Here is an 18,923-nt window from a genome sequence, read left to right as displayed (position 1 = left end):
TAATATTGGGAAAATGGGATGAAAGAATGTTCAAATATTGTATGTTTATTGATTGTTCTTTTTGAATTTTTTATTTTTTATTTTTATTTAAGTACCAAGATGTAGGTACCAATGCAGAGTCTAAAAATAAAAATACACCGTTTTCTTTGTAAATATGTTGCATGTTGTTTCTGAAGTTATTGTGGTATATGGAATTCATACCATAGTCTGTCAGAAAAGCAGAAACACCATGGAGGCAGGAGATGATAAAGAGATGTTAAATACACTTTGGAGATAATATAGTGGAAGAAAGGAAGTAAATATGAGCAAAGTTACTATGTAACACAAAAAAGTTGCACAGTATATTTAAAGTCTGATTTTACATTATAATCAATTTGCTACTAGTTTACAAAATACATATAAAAATGAATAATGTCTCAAACAATTTTTGAATTATTAAATACAAATTTATTTTTCTGATTCTTTCTCAAAATTAAAAAGAACTTCTAATAATTCATTGTCAGTTTTTTTTCATTTTCAAGTAGGAAATCTACTGCTTCCACACATTGCAGAAGTTCAAAGTCCCGTGAATCATCATAGAATTCAGAGTCAATTTCTGTATCTGTTTTGCTTCCTGCAACAATTTCCAAGTTAGTTTTGTTCTCTCCTTCCATTTTTGTGCTGTAAAACGAATTTTAAAAAAATATATCAGTACAGATAGGGCACTGTTGGGTTTAAGTACAGACAGGTAGTTTGTTTTTTTAAACAGTGATTTTATCTTTGGGCAGTTTATGGTATCAGACTGGAAGTAGAAATATAAAAAATGTATGTGATAAAGCCTAAGTTAATTCTTAATTATACAAGACAAGCCTAAGTCCATCCATAACTAAAACAGAGAAGTCTATCTTATTCTATAACTATTACAGAGGGATAGTATATAACTATCAGAAAATGTTTTCCTAATTAACTTAAAGTGCTGAACATACTTCAGTTTTTAAAATATCCTCTTACCAATCAAAAAGAAGTTTAAGTTCTCAGTTGAAATGCACTTGATATGTACTTCAGGAAGTAGTAGTCAAAATGGCTGTGTTTCTCTCTCTTTCTTTATATATATTCAGGTACATAACCAATCAAATGTCATGAAATAATAGAAGATATTGAATGTAGCATTTTGATTGGTTGTCAATTCTAACACTTCATAAGTGTTTTTGTTAGGTAATTTACCTCAGGATATTTAGTCAGACTTACAGCATAATTTTCTCAATGGAATTCCATCAAATTTGGGTAAATGGTAGGGACTGCTATGTAGTAGGCCCTATTCTATATTTGATGAAAGTGTCTGTAGTAGTTTTTCTGTAAATTACTTTCCCACCTTTTTTTATCGAGCGCTTACCGGTGCGCTCCCTGGTACGCGAACCGGCAGCGTTACGGGAGTCCTCCATTTTGTGTATCGGTAGAATTGATACATAAGATGGAGGACAAACAATGTACGGAATGGGTAGAAGGGGGCACGGTAGACACTTTGTGACCCTCTAGGTTTTCTGAGGGGGGATTAGGGCACTGATATATGGAAAAATACAAAAATTTAATTTTTGAAAATTTCGCGAGGGGAGCGCCCGGTACGCGCACCGGTAAGCAAACCGGGGAGCGTACTTTGGTGAAGAAAAAAAAATTAGAAAAAGATAAACGTTTTTAATGATCAGAGGTAGGGTAGCCCTGAAAAGAGCTATTGTGTTCTGTGGCTAATTTAGGTACCTACAAGTAGGTTCCAATGCACACTTTTAAATAAAGGACGAATATTCTATTCCCTTCATTAGAGAAGCGCACACCATCACTTCTGTAGATGTGTTGAATGTTGGAACGCAAGTTATTGTTGTATATTAAACCCATTCCATAGTCTCTCATGTAAGCAGAAACAGATTTATTCACATGTTTCTGTGCTTTCTCAAATTGTGGAAAAAATTGATTGGACCACTTACATTTTTGTCTTTGACATATATTGGAATATACCAAGGCAGTTTGGGGAAAAAGTGTCATTTAAAAGAAGAATACATTTTACAGCTTTTGATATTTGCTATTAAAAAACCATTGAAATTCACTGAAAAAACCATAGGTTATAGACCATATATAGTTAGGAATTAGCATTTACAAAACCTTGAAAATTCACTGAAAAAACCATAGGTTATAGACCATATATAGTTAGGGATTAGCATTTACAAAACCTTATTTTACTCGCACAAAACCATTGAAATTCGCATATATAGTTAGTTGCACTAACTATATATCGCGCACCCGCAATCCACTGCTGATGATGTCACATATTACATCATTCATGACATGGTCAGTGACATCACTGATGACATCACTGATGACATCTCAAATGACATCACTGATGACATCTCACATGACATCACTGATGACATCACTGATGATATCATTCATGTGATAATACGTTGAACCTCTTCAGACTCTAATATAACCTTAGATACAATCAGTGTAAACAGACACTTACAGACTGTCACTCATCCATGGAGTTACTCACACACCTAGTCAGTCATGCCAAGAATCAATCACACCCCCATTTCCTCAACTATACAGTTATACACACCTTACTTATTCAAACATATACTAACACATATTTACTCTCTTATACAATCACTGATACAAGTTTTCAATGATCCATGCAGCCACTCACACATTCACTAGCTCTTATACACAGTAATTTATATATGTCAACTCTCACATGTACTGTGTTTTACATATGTACTTACTTTGACATGTAGCACTGAGATATCCATTCACTCAACCATCAATACCGCTGTTTCCACATGCAGTTTTGAACCCATACATCTAGTGAATCAACTGTTCACACATCTATGCACAGAGTCACACACCTCCCAGACACCCACACACACACACTCACTCTCCCATACAAATACTTGGGCAACCAATCAATAACCCATATAGTTACTCATATAGCTACTGATCAACATATGAAGCAGTTTACAGAACAACAGATATAATGATGCACAAATTAAGACAGTTTAGTCACTAACCCATGCACTCAGTGAGACACATTTAATCACTCTCTCATACAGTCAGTCATGCACCTACTAAATTCTTCGTCCAGATACTTATACATCCACTCATTCTTCAATATGTAAGACATATTTTAATTTTACAGAAACATACAGTGACTGGATGATGTCATCAGTGATGTCATCAGTGATGTCACTGACCATGTCATGAATGATGTAATATGTGACATCATCAGCAGTGGATTGCGGGTGCGTGATATATAGTTAGTGCAACTAACTATTATGCGAATTTCAATGGTTTTGTGTGAGTAAAATAAGGTTTTGTAAATGCTAATCCCTAACTATATATGGTCTATAACCTATGGTTTTTTCAGTGAATATATATATATATCAAAATTCACTGAATGGTCATAAAAGCACAACCGTAATCTAATAACCACTGGATATTAATCACAATTTATTGAATAGTGATCATTGGTAATGGGTAAGCCCACCTAACCAGAGAATGAATAAAGTAAAAGGAACAAAATAATCAATCAATCTGGTAATTCAAACCAGTACTTACAGTCTCATATAGTCACATCCAAAATGTTTAGAGTCAATCAACAGAACTAGGCATCAATGGATGAAACATGTAGAGTAATCAGGAACAGGAATGAATCAGCTCAATTAAGATTCAAACTCCTATAAGTGCTTCAGTAATGGAATATAGTCCAGTGAATATAATGTTAGAACAGGGACAAGCACCTATGGCAAATACACATAAGAATAGTATGAAACAGGAAGGAATCTTAGCAAGGATCCATAGTGATACCAAATGAAGGATGGACATTTCAATTGTAGGAATTATTTTTGGAGAAAATAAGCAAGAAAGATAGTCTAAAAAACCCACCGAGCAGCTAAGCAACTATTAGAAAAAGCAAGATCTCCAGAAACTGGCAAATAACACCAAATAAACTAAGCCTTCACTGGGTAAAGGTAATTTTCTATAAGAATGGGAGAACTCAAACAATTATTTTGAAAGATCCTGTTAAATTGTTTGCTGGAAAGAACATAAACCAGGCAAAGAAGTCGGAGGGACCATTCATAGTCATTTAACTTCACTAGATGAGGGTATCTTTTTTGTATCAAGAAAAAAAGTAAGCAGATAATTATGAGTCAAAAGTTATGTGCTTATTTATTTATTTGTTTTTGGAGTTTGCTATAGCGTGAACTAGATACTCAGGTATCAGAGAGCTTTAAATGGGAATCAGTTGCCTTACAGATGTACGCTTTCATTTTTTGTTTGGCACGGGGAGATTTAGTGATTTTTCCGAAATCACAAGTTGTTGGGCGTCCCTGCCGAGACTTAAACCTGGTTCTCCAGCTTCCAGGTCGATGGCTCTAGCATTAATGTGAAGAATAAAAAGGCTTCAGAATATTATAAAATGAAAATGTCTGTTATTAGCTAAATAAACTTTTGTTGACACCTAAATTAAAGTATCTATGTAATAATATCTTGTTGACAGGTTTTACACCTAAGGCATGGCAATGAGCTTTAACAAGAATGATGTGATATGCGGCAGGGCCTACAAAAATGATACAGACCACTTTTACATTTAAATGAAGAAACAAAAAATGACAATATTAATCCATCCTGATCAATAGGTCATCATCCGATCTCTGTTTATACTGACTCCTGTGTATCAATGTGCTACAGATATAATATGCCAGGAGTATTTACCTCTGAAATATATTTTAGCGGGTGCCGAGCAAGCACTTGACAGAGTGACCCGGGACTACCTGTGCATCACACTTTAACTTCTTTGATGCAAATTAATTACTCTGTTGGGGAGTGCTTGGTAGCATTTTACTTAAAGGAGAACAATTGACAGAACGTAGGATAAAAAACTAGATAAGGCATTTATGATATATGTCACCCTTACAATGCCAGCTCTGGTACTTTGTAGTGACAAGTCTTTCTTGGTTCGGAATATATTATGATTTATCTATCAGTAATTCTCAGTTGAGGAAGGTGATGACATTTTGCTACAAAATGCGAAAGGATCATGGAAAATTAGGGCCAGATTTACAAAGGTTCTGCATCAGATTTACTCCCCCTTTTTCACGCAGACCCGCTGAAAAATTATTTTTGATGTTTACAAAGCAACGCATATTGTGATTTGTGTTGCTTTGTGAAAAAAGATGTAACACAGCACATTGCACTGTCTTGAGTTACTTTGCATCAGGAAAGCATTCCATGGGTCGTGCCTGGCCATTCCTGTGCATCCACCCATGGATTGTGATATAAATGCATATTTGTAAAGAGTTTTGGACATGGGTTTGGTCCAAAACGGTCCACCTGCCTGCGGTTGATGTATTGCGGTACCTCTTCCTTCACAAAAACTGTTCTGCCCATAACTCAAGCACCCCTGTGCTAAGGAACAAAGATGCCCATGTTCACACTGGGCAGCCCAATGTGCACCAGCACAGACAGAGAGCAGAACTGCACAATTTATTGGAAAATATGGCACAGTGCTGCTTTCCCTGTCCCGCAGCGCATCTCAGCAACTTTACTTACTGCACTGCATTGTGTGAATTCTTTGTAAATATCTCCCCTAATGTATAGAATCAAGGAAGCAAACAAAAATCAAGAAATGCCACTGATAAAGGTCTAATGGGTTTCCCGAATAAAGCATAATCTAGTCATATGAGTGCTGTAGCCTTTTTCTAGACATTTATTTTTTATGTTAGATCCAATCCAGACACTGAATCAATATGATTGTAGTTAATTCGAGTTTAATATGATGCTGAAGTGTGCTTATTAATGTAGTTTAGTTGTGCCACATTGTCACAAGATAGCCATATGGATACTGTTCAAAGCCACCCATTTCACTCCTGCTCTTTCCCCTGCCGATTTACCACCCTTCTCTCCCCACAGGCTAAACAGAGCAAAAACAAGCTGATGTAATAGAAATTTTCATAATGTGCATGTAATGTGAATGAGCGTTATAGTGTTGCTAACTGTGGCAAGTATTCAAGGTTTTTTCATTCTTCTTTTACGGTTCCAATGCTGGATGTTGCACTCTTCAACTGGTGTATAGTCCATTGTTTAGATATGTTGCATATTAGTGGAACTTTTATGATAACATGACGCAAAAGATGCTCTACTCTGTTAGAAATGATACATGGGCTCACACCATTCTGAATCTGTGGTTTGGCTAATTTTCCATTCAAACAATGTTACAGGAACCCCTTGATTCTGGGAGTGGGCCAGATTATAGATGACTTTCCATTCTACTATCGAAAAATGTTGCTTCTCCAATGGTTTTGCCGTTAATTTTAGATTTAGATTAATTCTAATGTCTGATTATGTATTCTGCAGTTGAGCCTTCATGGCATTCTACCCTTCCTCTATACTGCTTGATTCTGAGATGTTGTAATAAAGCCCTTTAACTAGTCTTTGATCTGGAGTTCAGTTATTGAGAAGCTTAATTATTTACTTGCAATTCCGCTAAACTAATGTTGGGTCTGATGCCGAGGGTGCCTTTTAACGCAAGCTCAACCCTGGGAGAGACCGCCAAAGATACATTGTGGGCAATCTAAATTTTGCAGTGTCTTAAACGTTGAAGTCTGGGATTCCACTACAAAAACATCTCAAAGAAAATACAGCTGGGGGATCAAAGAGCAGATGCACCTTCAAACTCAAGAACAACGGTATTGTCACAGATATGCTTCTAGAAGATAGCCTTCATTCTGGAGGTGACTTCTGAAAGGCATGAGTGAAAGAGTGACAGTAAGAAAAGAGGACAGCCATGGCAAGGCCTTCTCATGGATTCTAAACTGGTATCAGGCACTCGTAAGCATACACTCTGATACAGTATGGAACTGTACTGCAATCAAGAAGGATCAGCATCAGTCTTTCTCTGAAGATTTGCCTCAGTTCATTAGAAACAACTGTCAAGAGAAATTGATCAGCAAAGGCAGAAATCCGGTGATTGACTTCTTTCTCCAATACCACCTACAGAAAGGGTAGTAGGACATTGGATGAGAAAATGCTGACAGTCTTAGATCTGCTAAAGCTGTATTCAGAATGGCACAACTGGTCCCTTTTTTACATTCATTGGGATCCATGATCATAGCGAGATGTGACACTTGGGGCAAGCATGTTTGACTAACAGCAAAAGAGATTGTGAGTCAAGGAACTGACCAATTTCAGAAAATTGCAAAGTTCTTCTGATAGTTGGATAGATGTTGTAGCTAACAGTGGGTAGCGGGCTTATCTCCGCGGGGAGAGTTGACAAAATTTGGCCCACTCCGCATGGAGCGCGGAGTTCAACGGAAAACTCTGACTCTGCTGCGTGGCGGAGTTTGCCAGCCCCCTCTGCCCACCCCTATTAAGGAGCAGGAGCTCAACCAACGAGACTGGGGCACACAGGGTCAAATAGGCCCAAGAGTCGGAGCCGTTCCATCCTATCTCATCACAGGTCAGGACCCACCCCTGCAGCTGCTCCACATCTCTCACCTGCTGAGGCCCCACTCAAAATCCTATAGCAAAAGCACATTTAGCGTGATCGCTATTTATGCTTTTCTGCATGTAGTGCTATTTCTTAGTACAAAATGCAACTGTGCATTCATTTTGGATGCAAGAGTGCATTTTGCACTAAGAAAATAGTGCTAAATGCCCATTCCAAATTGGAAAAAATTCTATCCCAAGAGCACATTTAGTGAGTGAGCGGCTGCTCACCCTTGTTATTAGTCTTCTGTTGTATTTGATGCTAATTCTTAGTGCACAATGCACACTCTGAGGCTGCCCTGCTGAAATCATCCCTTGAAGCTTGAGGTACAGAATGATTAAGCTTGTGGTGGGTGTGTGTGATGGACCTACTCCGCCCACTCCTGGAACTCCACAGAATTTGGCAGAGTTTCTCTGCAACTCCACGGAATTCCTCGAAGTGAAACTCCGCCAGCTCCACCTGAGGAATGTTTGAAAATATAAAACTATTTTGAAAACTTCCTGCATTTAATGAATTCCTTGGTTTTGATGGCCTAGAGGATAATTAAATAATGTTGTTGTTTTTTAATGAGCTTTTGGTGAATTTTGATGGCTTGTAGATTAAACTCATTTGAATAGGGAATGCAATCATGGCACCTATTTCTTTTGAATAGTTTACATTGGCACTTAGCTATGGATAGTTCCTCTTGGTACCCAGTGGCTGGAGGGTTGGCACTATTGGAGCACTTATGTCTCAGAGAAACAATGAGGTCAAGTGTCAATTTAAAGCAATTATGATTTGTTTCCAGATTAGTAGGCATTAGAAGGATCAAGTATTTTGTTAAGGTTTGTTGATGAGATCTCGGACCAATCAACTGCTGGTAAAGATGAAATAGCGTGGGATGATGAGTAAAGAACAGAAGAGGGGAACTTCAAAATGACTGGTGCAAGGGATAGGAAGCACAGCCAGTATGGTGATGAATTTACCTGAAATGATCATTGTGTCCACAGGACTGGAATTAATGTATGCCAGTATGCACAAGTGTTAGACACTTAGCCTGAAGAAAATAGTCTAGTAAGCAGTGGCTCTTTTGGAACATATTCATTATATTTTTAATCAAGAATAGTAAAACTGGTGAATGTCCATAATATCAGAAGAGATTATTCTACAGGCGTAGGGTGAAAATTATTTACCATCTTATTAGAGCAATACTGAAGTATGTCCGAAAATTGAAAGGTCGGCCTGGCGTCTATCTAAAGATATTAGATTCAGCCGAGGAAAATTAGTTAGCTTGCTGTGTTTCGATTTAGATATCGTATAAATTTCCCGATTCATGCCCTTATAAAAGGCATAGAAATCCAGCCCTTATTTAGGCATTGCTCATGCTAACCAAATACAGGCATGGTCAACTACATTTGATCCTCTTCCTCACAACGAGTTCTAGGAAAACCAGACTCTTAAGCCTTTAGGACTTCCTTCTCTCTGGGATATTGATTTCTCCAAGAACTCATTTATTATGCATGAACATCTATTCCTTAGGGGTTCATTCATGACATTCTTATGCCCGACTTTTACGTCAATACTGGCATTCCGAAACACCTTCAAGGTATAAATATGCCTTCACTTGCTATGGAAAGGCACGGTTTGGTTCGACTACCTACTTGCACACGGCTGGCCACAGCAAGTCCTGAAGGAAACCAAGTCCCCAACTGACGCACTGATCAGGCGTGTCATCCTCCTCGCCGAAAATCCAGCTCCAGTGTTTCTGACTCCCCTTGTGGGATGTTAGAGATCGAGTCCTGGGAAAAAGATACCAAACCCTCTCCTTCTAGGGTATGGAGCTGATTAGAACCTAGAGAAACTTTTGGCAACTCTTGGCAACTATAGGTAAACTAAACTATAGCAAACTCCTGGCATAACTAAACTAGACTAAGACAGCACCTACTTCTTCCCACGCACTAGACTTAGGTTAGGTACACTGGAGTAGGATTATTTTAGAAACACCAGAACAGTATTTTAGCCTGTGTTATTTATGTATGTATTTTAACGAATATATGTCAAATCTACACAACATGCTATTACAGTATTACTTAATCTTACTGCTAACGCTGTACGTATTATATTTCACATTCTGTCTTACCATTGTAGCAGTTCATATCTCTTGCAAGACAAATAAGACCCTTCAAAAAACCCTTTTTATTGAAATGCCCATCTCTCTATTTCTGTGCAACTCTGTAGAAACAAAGCATGCACGATTGACTAAGTGAAACGGTTATCTATTGTTTCCACAACTCTGAAGATATTATTCCGACTTTAAGGGAAACAAAGTTGTCATGTGTATGCGGTTGTCAGAAACGAATCCCTTTTTGTTCATTCGAGAAGCTTCTAGTGACCTCTGAGTTAGCTGGCATACACAAGTAATTAAGTTTAATGAACTTGATAGAGACATATTGACCTCAGTCCTATGTCAAATCTATAGTGTATATTATCCCAATGCGCAGAGCCTATCAGGAATATAGGAACTACACTACAAGCTGTAATAATAGAGTTAGAGTGACTGGTGTGATGAATCATACTTAGCCTGCCACCGGGTTTTCTGAATCAGTTTAGACATGTGATTTTTAATCCAGGTGGGACAGCAGCTGGATACCCAGAGTCAGGACTCAGTAAGAGTAGATCTGATCCTTCCTGGTATCAACGTTGTATTTCGGTAGGAGTGAAGTTGATAGTCTCCACTATATTCACCTGTTATTGTGGGAGGGAACAGCCATATAGCATCAGACACTTTGAGAGGAGTGTAATGGTTTCTCAGGCACTGATGGAAGGTCAGCAAGGATACTCAATAGTGGGGCATTGAGTAGGGAAGGGAGCATGGGGGTGCCAAAAGAGGCATGAGGGCTTACAGGTGTATAATGTCTTACACATAGAAGCTGAGCATGGATTTCAAAGTCCAGGCCGAGGGTGCAGCTGAAACATGGTTGGGAACAAGCATGCATGTTTTTTTAACACATTTGGGGGGGGGGGGGATTTACAAAAAAGTCACGCAACACAGCGCAGCCACCTTGGAGGCTGCGCTGTATTGCGCGACAGGGAGGGAGAAGGGGAGCGTCATATCTTCAAAGATATGGCTCTCTCCTCCCCTTTCTCTTGCGCCGGCGCTGATTTCAGCTGCTGTGCGCCATGCACACACCTTAGCCCTGCAGCCCTAGGGTGTGGGCATGAGTGTAGCATATGTTTTGTACAGGAAGGGTATACTTCTTGTACAAAATACTATACTAGACATGAGGGAAAGCTTTTCTGACTTTTTATGTGTGCTGCACAGTACAGCACGCATGCAAATTCAAAAAGGAAGGAGAAATGAAATAATTTCTTCTTCCTGGCACCTAGTTGAAAGGGCAGTTTTCTCTCCCACTAAACCGTATCTACTGTTTTCAGTAAATTGGATTTAGCGTGAGAAACCTTGGGTGGTGCATGAGAACACCCATGCACCACCCTTGGCCCGCCCCCATGGCGCGAAGTAATGCGAGGCAGCGCAATGCGCTGCTTCACATTACTTTTACGCTATGCGCTGGAATGTTAATTAGGAAAAAAAGATTCCTCGCCGTTTTGCATCGCTTTTGGGACGCGAACACTGCACACAATCTTAGTAAATCACCCCCTTGGAGTGCCAAAGGCAATAGATAGTGTTGCTAAACATGTACTTTCTCCTTGCACTATTTGCCGTTCTGGCTCATCCACTTGTTACTATCACAGATAAAAAAGAAATCCTACAAGGCACATGCATACGTTCATTCCATGTTCATTTATAAATCACTCTCTAATGTGCTTACATGTTTAGCCTCTCTATTGCAAAGCAAGGAGTGCTGTCTCTCTGCACTTTAAAACATAAAGCTACAAGAAAGGTATACTGACATATGTTGAGTTTTACCCCTTGAGCTACCACTCTTTATGTTGTGTGTACTCAAAATGGTTTCTGTTAACAAAGCCTGGGCAGAATTTACATTGTGCTGGAGCAATTTTCTAGCAATTCTGCATTACTCTTTGACGTGCCATTACTCATAATTACGTGATTACTCCTTCCTGGGTAATTTAGGGGACAAAATCCTACAGCAAAAGCATATTTAGCGTGATCGCTATTCATGCTATTCTGCATTTAGTGTTGTTTCTTAGTGCTAAATGCAACCTTGCCCCAATTTTGAATGCAAGGGTGCATTTTGCACTCGTGAGTTTGGAAAAAATCCTATATCAAGAGCAGATTTAGTTAGTGAGCAGCCGCTTGCACTCCTCTTGGATCCAACAGGCCATTTTTGCACAAACGAATAGCGCTAAAAGCAAAACTACTCTTCTCGCGTAATCCAAGCGTAATTCCGTGTGTACGCGATACGCGGAATTACTAGAGATTCGCCCACCCCTGAGGTGCTCGTTAGAGTCGAATCTCTGCAAATATCACAGGTGTTTCTCCAGTACGCCCGCTCTCGTGACGCATCAGTGGCGAATATTCTTGAATTCGGTCAAGTCCGGCTGCGCGGGGGTGTTTTACAAATACTTGAAATTAAACATTAGCTGTCGATGGGGACAGAACCACAATTTGGGAAACGTGATGCCATCTGTTTAACACAAATCTACAGGGGTCTGGGATATGACAGATGCTAGAAAGCTAAAAGCCCGGAAGCAGAACATCCCACCACAGCAGAGCATCAACATGAATGTTGTCATGACATTGGCAGCTTAGCTTACATTTGTCTTTTCGTCTTTCTCCGCAATTTCCTTTTAAATACTGAACCCTGTGATCCACACACAGATTTTCACACCCTCCTAAAATGACACACTTTGCAATGTTTTAAAATGATCAAATATGATTCACACTTCAGAATCCTTAGAACCACAGTTGTTATGATGGGCACTAGAATTTTCTCTGTAGTGACTGGTAAGCTATATAGACCACCTTTCTCTACTATTCGCACAAACAAATTTGCTAAAAAAAATCAACCTTTTCATTTGGTAGACAAAGGTCGGTCTGACTAGCACCAAGAAGCTTCGTTGAGCGCTATGCTGTAAACGCTCTTTTTCATAGAACCGACCCGCTATTATGTTAACACCATCGCCCTCTCCAGGCTTTCTATCCACTATCAGGTTGCCAATCTAGGAGTTACAGTTTCGCATTTACATTGTAAAAATAGCCTAAAAAAATCCCGCAATGTAAAGCGATGTTGACAAAAAGACAAGACTGGTTTAAAGCGTTAACACAATGGCGCGTTTTAGCATCAACGTGATCATCGTTTCGCGGTCCTGAGCACGCGGTCGCTGCTGACTTGTAAACATTTCATCTGCCGTCATGTCTCATCTTCATTTTCTTGGTTGCTATCCCACCTAATTCAAGGCAATGACGTATATGTCTGAAAACCGCACACGAAGGCGATGCTGTCATATCTCATTCGTCATATATGAGAACCATTTCTGAGCACTAAAACGAGCAGGAGCAGGTTTTACAAGAGCACAAGCAGACGTTTTCCTGGTCGGGAACTCCAATGTCACCGTGAGTTCAAATCCCTTCTCTGCGCACTGCTCGCGGCCCCTCCTTCCGAAAAGATTATGCTTCTGCTCAGTAAATGAAGAAAAGGAATTAGTGATGCTCCCCTCATTTCCTGTCCTCCTGCAGATGGTGATAAATTCAAATTCAGACTCCATTAAACCTGAGTGGAGCAGCCCAGCAGGTGGTTACACTAATGGAAAACCCAGGCCTTGGAATAATGGGAATTACAAGCGACAGCTCAGCTACACCACAGAAAAGATGATGGATCCCTATTGACAGTGCTGCTTTTGAGTCCAGAAGGCTGATCTGATGGCACAGGCTGGGCACAAGGGAAGCTAAAAACCCTATGGGTATTTAGCTTGGACACACCACTGCAATTTTTGTCATTCGAGCCTTCGATTACAATTCATTGTACAAAGCTCACGTTCGTCGGGAAAAAAACGTCATTTTGCCTTCAGGGATACACTTGTTCTTTTTTGGTTAGTTTAAAGGACAAATAAAGGTTGACAAAGAACAGCATTCCCAGTCTCGTCTGTATTTGTAACGCTGGCTTTACCCAAGTGCTTTTAGTATTTCCATACTGCACTTCCGAAGAGTGTTTTTAAAAAAAAGATTAGTTCGCTCTTTAAGATTAGAGACTGATGCCAGACTAATGTCTGGAAAAAAACATATTTTCCTACTGTGCTTTTCTAACCCTGTTTCTTCGATAGGCCTCCAAATGAAATTCACATATTTTAAACTCATGTAAATATCCATTTATAAGCTGAATACACGTGTGTGTTAAAAAATATATTTACCTGACTCAACAGCCAACATATATAGTGCCTAGAGTCTACTGTTTACAGAAGTGTCTATACGGTTTCAATCGAAAATTAACCACACAGTTCATTCACTTGTTTATTGCCTTTGTTATTTGCTTAAACACATGCCATCATCAAACCACGTGCCATAGGTTATTTTAAAACGTCGCTGTCTTCATAAAACATACGAGAGAGCAGTGAGTAAGCTATTATACGAAATTGTAAGGTAATTATGTGCTAAAAGTAACTCCTTTGCGCCTAATTATAAGTGCCTCAGAGTTTTCCAACCCCTGTAAAACTCCTGTTTGTGCAAGGGTTGGAATTATGAGTTGGGTGTTTATTAATACACCCCTTATCACTAGGTGTGTAAAATATATCATCTTTTATTACATTTTAGCAGATCAAACCTGCCAAAATTTAAAAGGAAAAAAATATGCAGATGTTGGTGTGGCAATCACCACAATACTCATGTTATTGCCCAAAAACTCGTGATAGGAGTTATTCGTCATCACACAGAAACTCCTCAGGAGACTATAGAACGTTGAAAAAGCTGCGGCCAGACTGGTCCTCGACATCCCCCGCAGCAGCCATATAACCGAACTCCTCAGAGAACTCCACTGGCTCCCAGTCAACAAAATAATCACTTTCAAGCTCCTCACGCACGCCTACAAAGCCCTGCACGAGGCAGGATCAGCATGACTGAACCACCGCCTCTCATTCCATGTACCTCCCATACAACTCCACTCTGCCCAGTTGGCCTTGGCCACTGTCCCTCCGGACCCTCAAGACAAGAACCAGAGGAAGACCCTTCTGCCACCTCTCCGCCAATACCTGCCTCTCCACCTCAGACAATCCCCGTTGCCAGGGCTGGACTGGGAACCAAAACCGGCCCTGGCAAAGTACTCGGCCGCCCCCCCCCCCCCTCCCCACTCGGGGAGGTTGGAGGTGCCGCCAAGCGCTTTGCTAGGGCCGGTTTTCGGCCTATTTTGTTGCAGGGACTATTTTTCTGCAAAAACGGCCTTGTAACAAAATCGCACCCCAAGGGGCTAAAAACCGGCCCCCACCCTTGTGGCGCACCGGGGATTGCCCGGTGCCCGCTATGGCCAGTCCGGGCCTGCCCGTTGCCAACCCAATTCAGGAAGGATCTCAAGACCTGGCTCTTCAACTGAACCCCAGCGCTCAGATGGATCTGCAGCCTTCTTACCTTGAAACCCTCATGGGTAAGTAGCTGTTCTTTACAAATCTTGATTGATTGATTTATCGCATCTCTACGATATTGTTTATGAGGTGTGATAAGTAGTAGTTGATCCTGAGGAACTCAGAGTCAGTGCTCAATTTTGATCCCTGTTCAAACATTTGTTTGCAAAGGGACCGGAATTACAACTTTTGTGATACTTATCACACCCTTGTATTTTTCCCCTGATAGATTTCCGGCAGGTGAAGCCTGCTGCATTAGTTAAGAGGAAATGGTTGCAAAAAGGTCAAGTTTGTGGTATTTGTAGTGTTAAATAGCAATTTCTCATGTTATGCCTCGTTTACAATTTGAAAACTCAGAATAGGAGGTATTTATCAATCATGGTAAAAACCTCACCCTGGGATAATGCAATTTACCCTGTGTGATAAATACCCCACCATATACTTGTACTTGTACTTAGGCTGTTAGTAGTAGAGCTTGTATTATTACATACTGAACCCTCTGAATGCCAGTGTTTTTTATGTGCACAGCTGGACGACTTTGACATTTACAAAACAATGTTGTTCAAAAAAGTTTGTCCTCGCAGCTTTTCAGTTAATCCTAACATGTATATAAAAGTCAATATACTAATTGTAGTAAATCAGATTTTTAAACCGTGGGAAGAGCTTTTACAGTGTCCAACCAATCTGACTCTTAAAAATTGAACTAGTTTCAGTGGACAGTCCTTGCCTCACTGTGTAGAAACAAAGTCAACAGCATAAGTAATAGTGCAAAACCAATAGGTGCACACCAAGTTACCTAAAAATACAAAGATTTTACAAGTAAAATAGCACAAGGCAATCTGATGTAGAGATCAAGTTATTCAGCCTTTTAGTGAATCCGGACAACTGATGTAAAAGGTGATTGATTTTAAGATCTTTATTCAGTTTGAGATAAAACCGTAAGAGTCGAAATGACACAAATAACAGTTCAAAAACCACAGAGGAAGGATCCCTTTCATCTCAGTGTTACAAATGACATAGAGCATGCAAAATATGATACGATGCTTTGAGAATATTTTAAAACTCTTAGATAAAAGATGTCAATATAAAATACAAAATGTGAAGTGCAGAATGTAAGCTTAGAAAGCAAATTGCAAAAAGTTAAAACAGGATGTCGCTTGATTCCTGACATGCTCCTATGCCTATTGGGCCTAACTTGAATAAGAATACACTATATTGTTTAGTTATTTAAAACCATAACAGTATACCAGTAAAACTGAGTAAGTTGCACTATTAAAGTATACATGTTAAAAGTTTTGATTTGCAACAATGCAATACTTACACAAAAAAATTGTGATTTGTAATTAATAATACAAAAAAATAATGGGGGAAGGAGGTAGAAAGGCAATTTTGTGGGATAATGTACCGGAGTGGCTCAGCATTCCCAGAAGAGGGCTCCACAGCTTTATTAGCAGACATCCAATTGCCTTACTTTCTGACTATGAAACAGAGGCGTTGGAGAGTACTTTTACTAACAACGAGATAGCCATGGCAATCAGAGCGTTGAGACCAGGCAAGGCTTTGGGCCCTAACAGCCTACTCATTGAACTATACAAACTCAAACCCGACAAACTGGTCCCATATTTAAAGAGCATGTTTCAAGACAGTAAAGAAAGGGGCATACTCCCACAAGACCAATGTATCGCCACACTTGTGGCTATACCCAAAGCAGGGAAGCCAAAACATGAATGTACCTCATACAGACCCATTTCCTTATTGAATACCGAGCCCAACATCCTTGCAAAACTATTGGCACTCCGGCTACAGCAAGTCGTAGATAAATTGGTACACCCCGACCAATCGGGCTTTATGCCACACCGAAATACCGCACTCAATCTTAGGAGACGTCATGGTGTATTGGGACGCTACACCACTATCCAAGAAGATGCCATTGTGGTTTCACTAGACGCAACAATGGCTTTTGATACCCTTGAGTGGACATATCTAATGGCAGTCCGGCGAAAGCTGGGCTTTGGGTCCAATTTTATTGGGTGGGTGCGGCTCCTCTATACTGAACCACTGGCGCAGGTGGTGGTAAACAACAAAATGTCAACCGTCTTTACCCTTGAAAGGGGGACGCGGCAGGGCTGTCCTCTTTCCCCCCTACTTTTTGCACTTTTCCGTGAGCCACTTGCAGCCTGGATACGAAAAGTTCCCTCCATCAGGGGATTTAAGTGGGCAATAGAATGGAAAGATCGAATATCCCTATATGCAGACAACATCCTGTTATATCTGACCTCCCCACGGAAGTCACTGAGGGTGCTCATTGACATCTTCAAGTTTCGGGAGAAACTCTAGATATAGAATTAATTGAAGCAAATCGCTACTACACATACTACACGGGGACCCCCCCCACGGTCCCAGATGACTGCCGAATTCAAACAGTAATGGATGGGTTCAAATAATTAGGCATCTTTGTTTCCACAGATGCCAAGATCCACTATGAACGTAACCTTTTTCCACCTTTGTAGAGGTTCAAGCGAGACACTGAAGCAGGGAAAACACTTCCTCTATCGTTATTGGGTCGAGCAGCCCTCTTTAAAATGATGGCTTTGCCTCGCTTCCTCTATGCCCTCCAGAATTTCCTGGACCCAGTTCCGCACACATTTTTCAAAGACTTCGATGCCACCCAGAGACAACAACTCTGGGACAGTAACCCGTGTATATCGCTTCAAAAACGAACACTTGGCTGGTATGATGGGGCATAGCACTCCCAGATATTAAAAAATACTACTGGGCAGCACACCTCTCAGCCATAAACCAATGCATTTATCATTGGGGCGACGATCCCGGGTACAGGAAGGACAGGTGGCCACTCCCAGCTGGTAGCTTCACAAGGGCACTATATTCTACACTCAACAAATTTCCTCTGACTGGCCACACACAGCTTTCAGTGCATATCTGGCATACAGTAAACCACACTCTAGGGTGGGGGAAGCGACTCACACTAGCCACCCCACTGTGGTACTCTGAATTGCGATTCTCCTATTAACATGACCAGAGAATCTGGATTTCATTAAAGACACGGAGGCTAACATTATGCATTATTAGAACATTGGAATGTTGGGAGCTCCATTGAAAACAATGGAGTGCTCCGGGCTTATAATGGCTGGTATAAGCCTGGAGCTCCAACATTCCAACATTTCTTTGTTCACAGCTCTGGCTGTGAACAAAGGCTTCAGGGAGCCTGAGGGGATTCCTATCCCCTCACGCTTCCAAAAGGCTTTGTTTTTTTGTTAGAACATTCTGTCCTCTAGTGACAGAATGTTCTAATAGCCTTATAGCCCTTCGTAGATGGGCTATACCGCTATTAAAGTCCCTCTCCATTGTTAAAGGCCCTCGCCTTCGGCTCGGTGCCTTTAACGCTGGAGAGGGCCTTTAATAGCCGGTATAGCCCTCTACGGCGGGCTATAAGGCTATAATACTTTAATGCAACTCACAACAGCCGGTTACATCATAAAGGAACAATAAGAAGAATCAGATGACATCACAGCATCAATATAAGCCATGAGCAGGAGTAGAGCTGCCTCTTTTAAATGCGAACGAACAATGAGAAGTCTGATCAAGCTGCAGCTTGGGAGAAGGATGCTGAACAGGTTGAAATCCAAGGAAGGGAGCGAAGATAAAACCATGGAAATCCATTAGTTAAAATTATCTGAAATAAAATGAAGAACATCAAATATTTGAACAGAGTTGTCAATGGAGGAAATACAGAAAGTATTAATAACATTCAAAGTAAACAATCAATAAAAGTTGATAATCGAATGCTTAACAAAAACATTGAATTTAAATAAAGTCTATTTGGGTCATAATCACGAATAGATACTCCGTCCAAGGGAGGGATGGGAGGGATAATGTTAGC

Source organism: Lissotriton vulgaris, chromosome 3_1 (genome assembly GCF_964263255.1).
Source record: "Lissotriton vulgaris chromosome 3_1, aLisVul1.2, whole genome shotgun sequence".
In the NCBI taxonomy this organism is placed as follows: Eukaryota; Metazoa; Chordata; class Amphibia; order Caudata; family Salamandridae; genus Lissotriton; species Lissotriton vulgaris.
Note: the sequence above shows the minus strand (reverse complement) of the source record.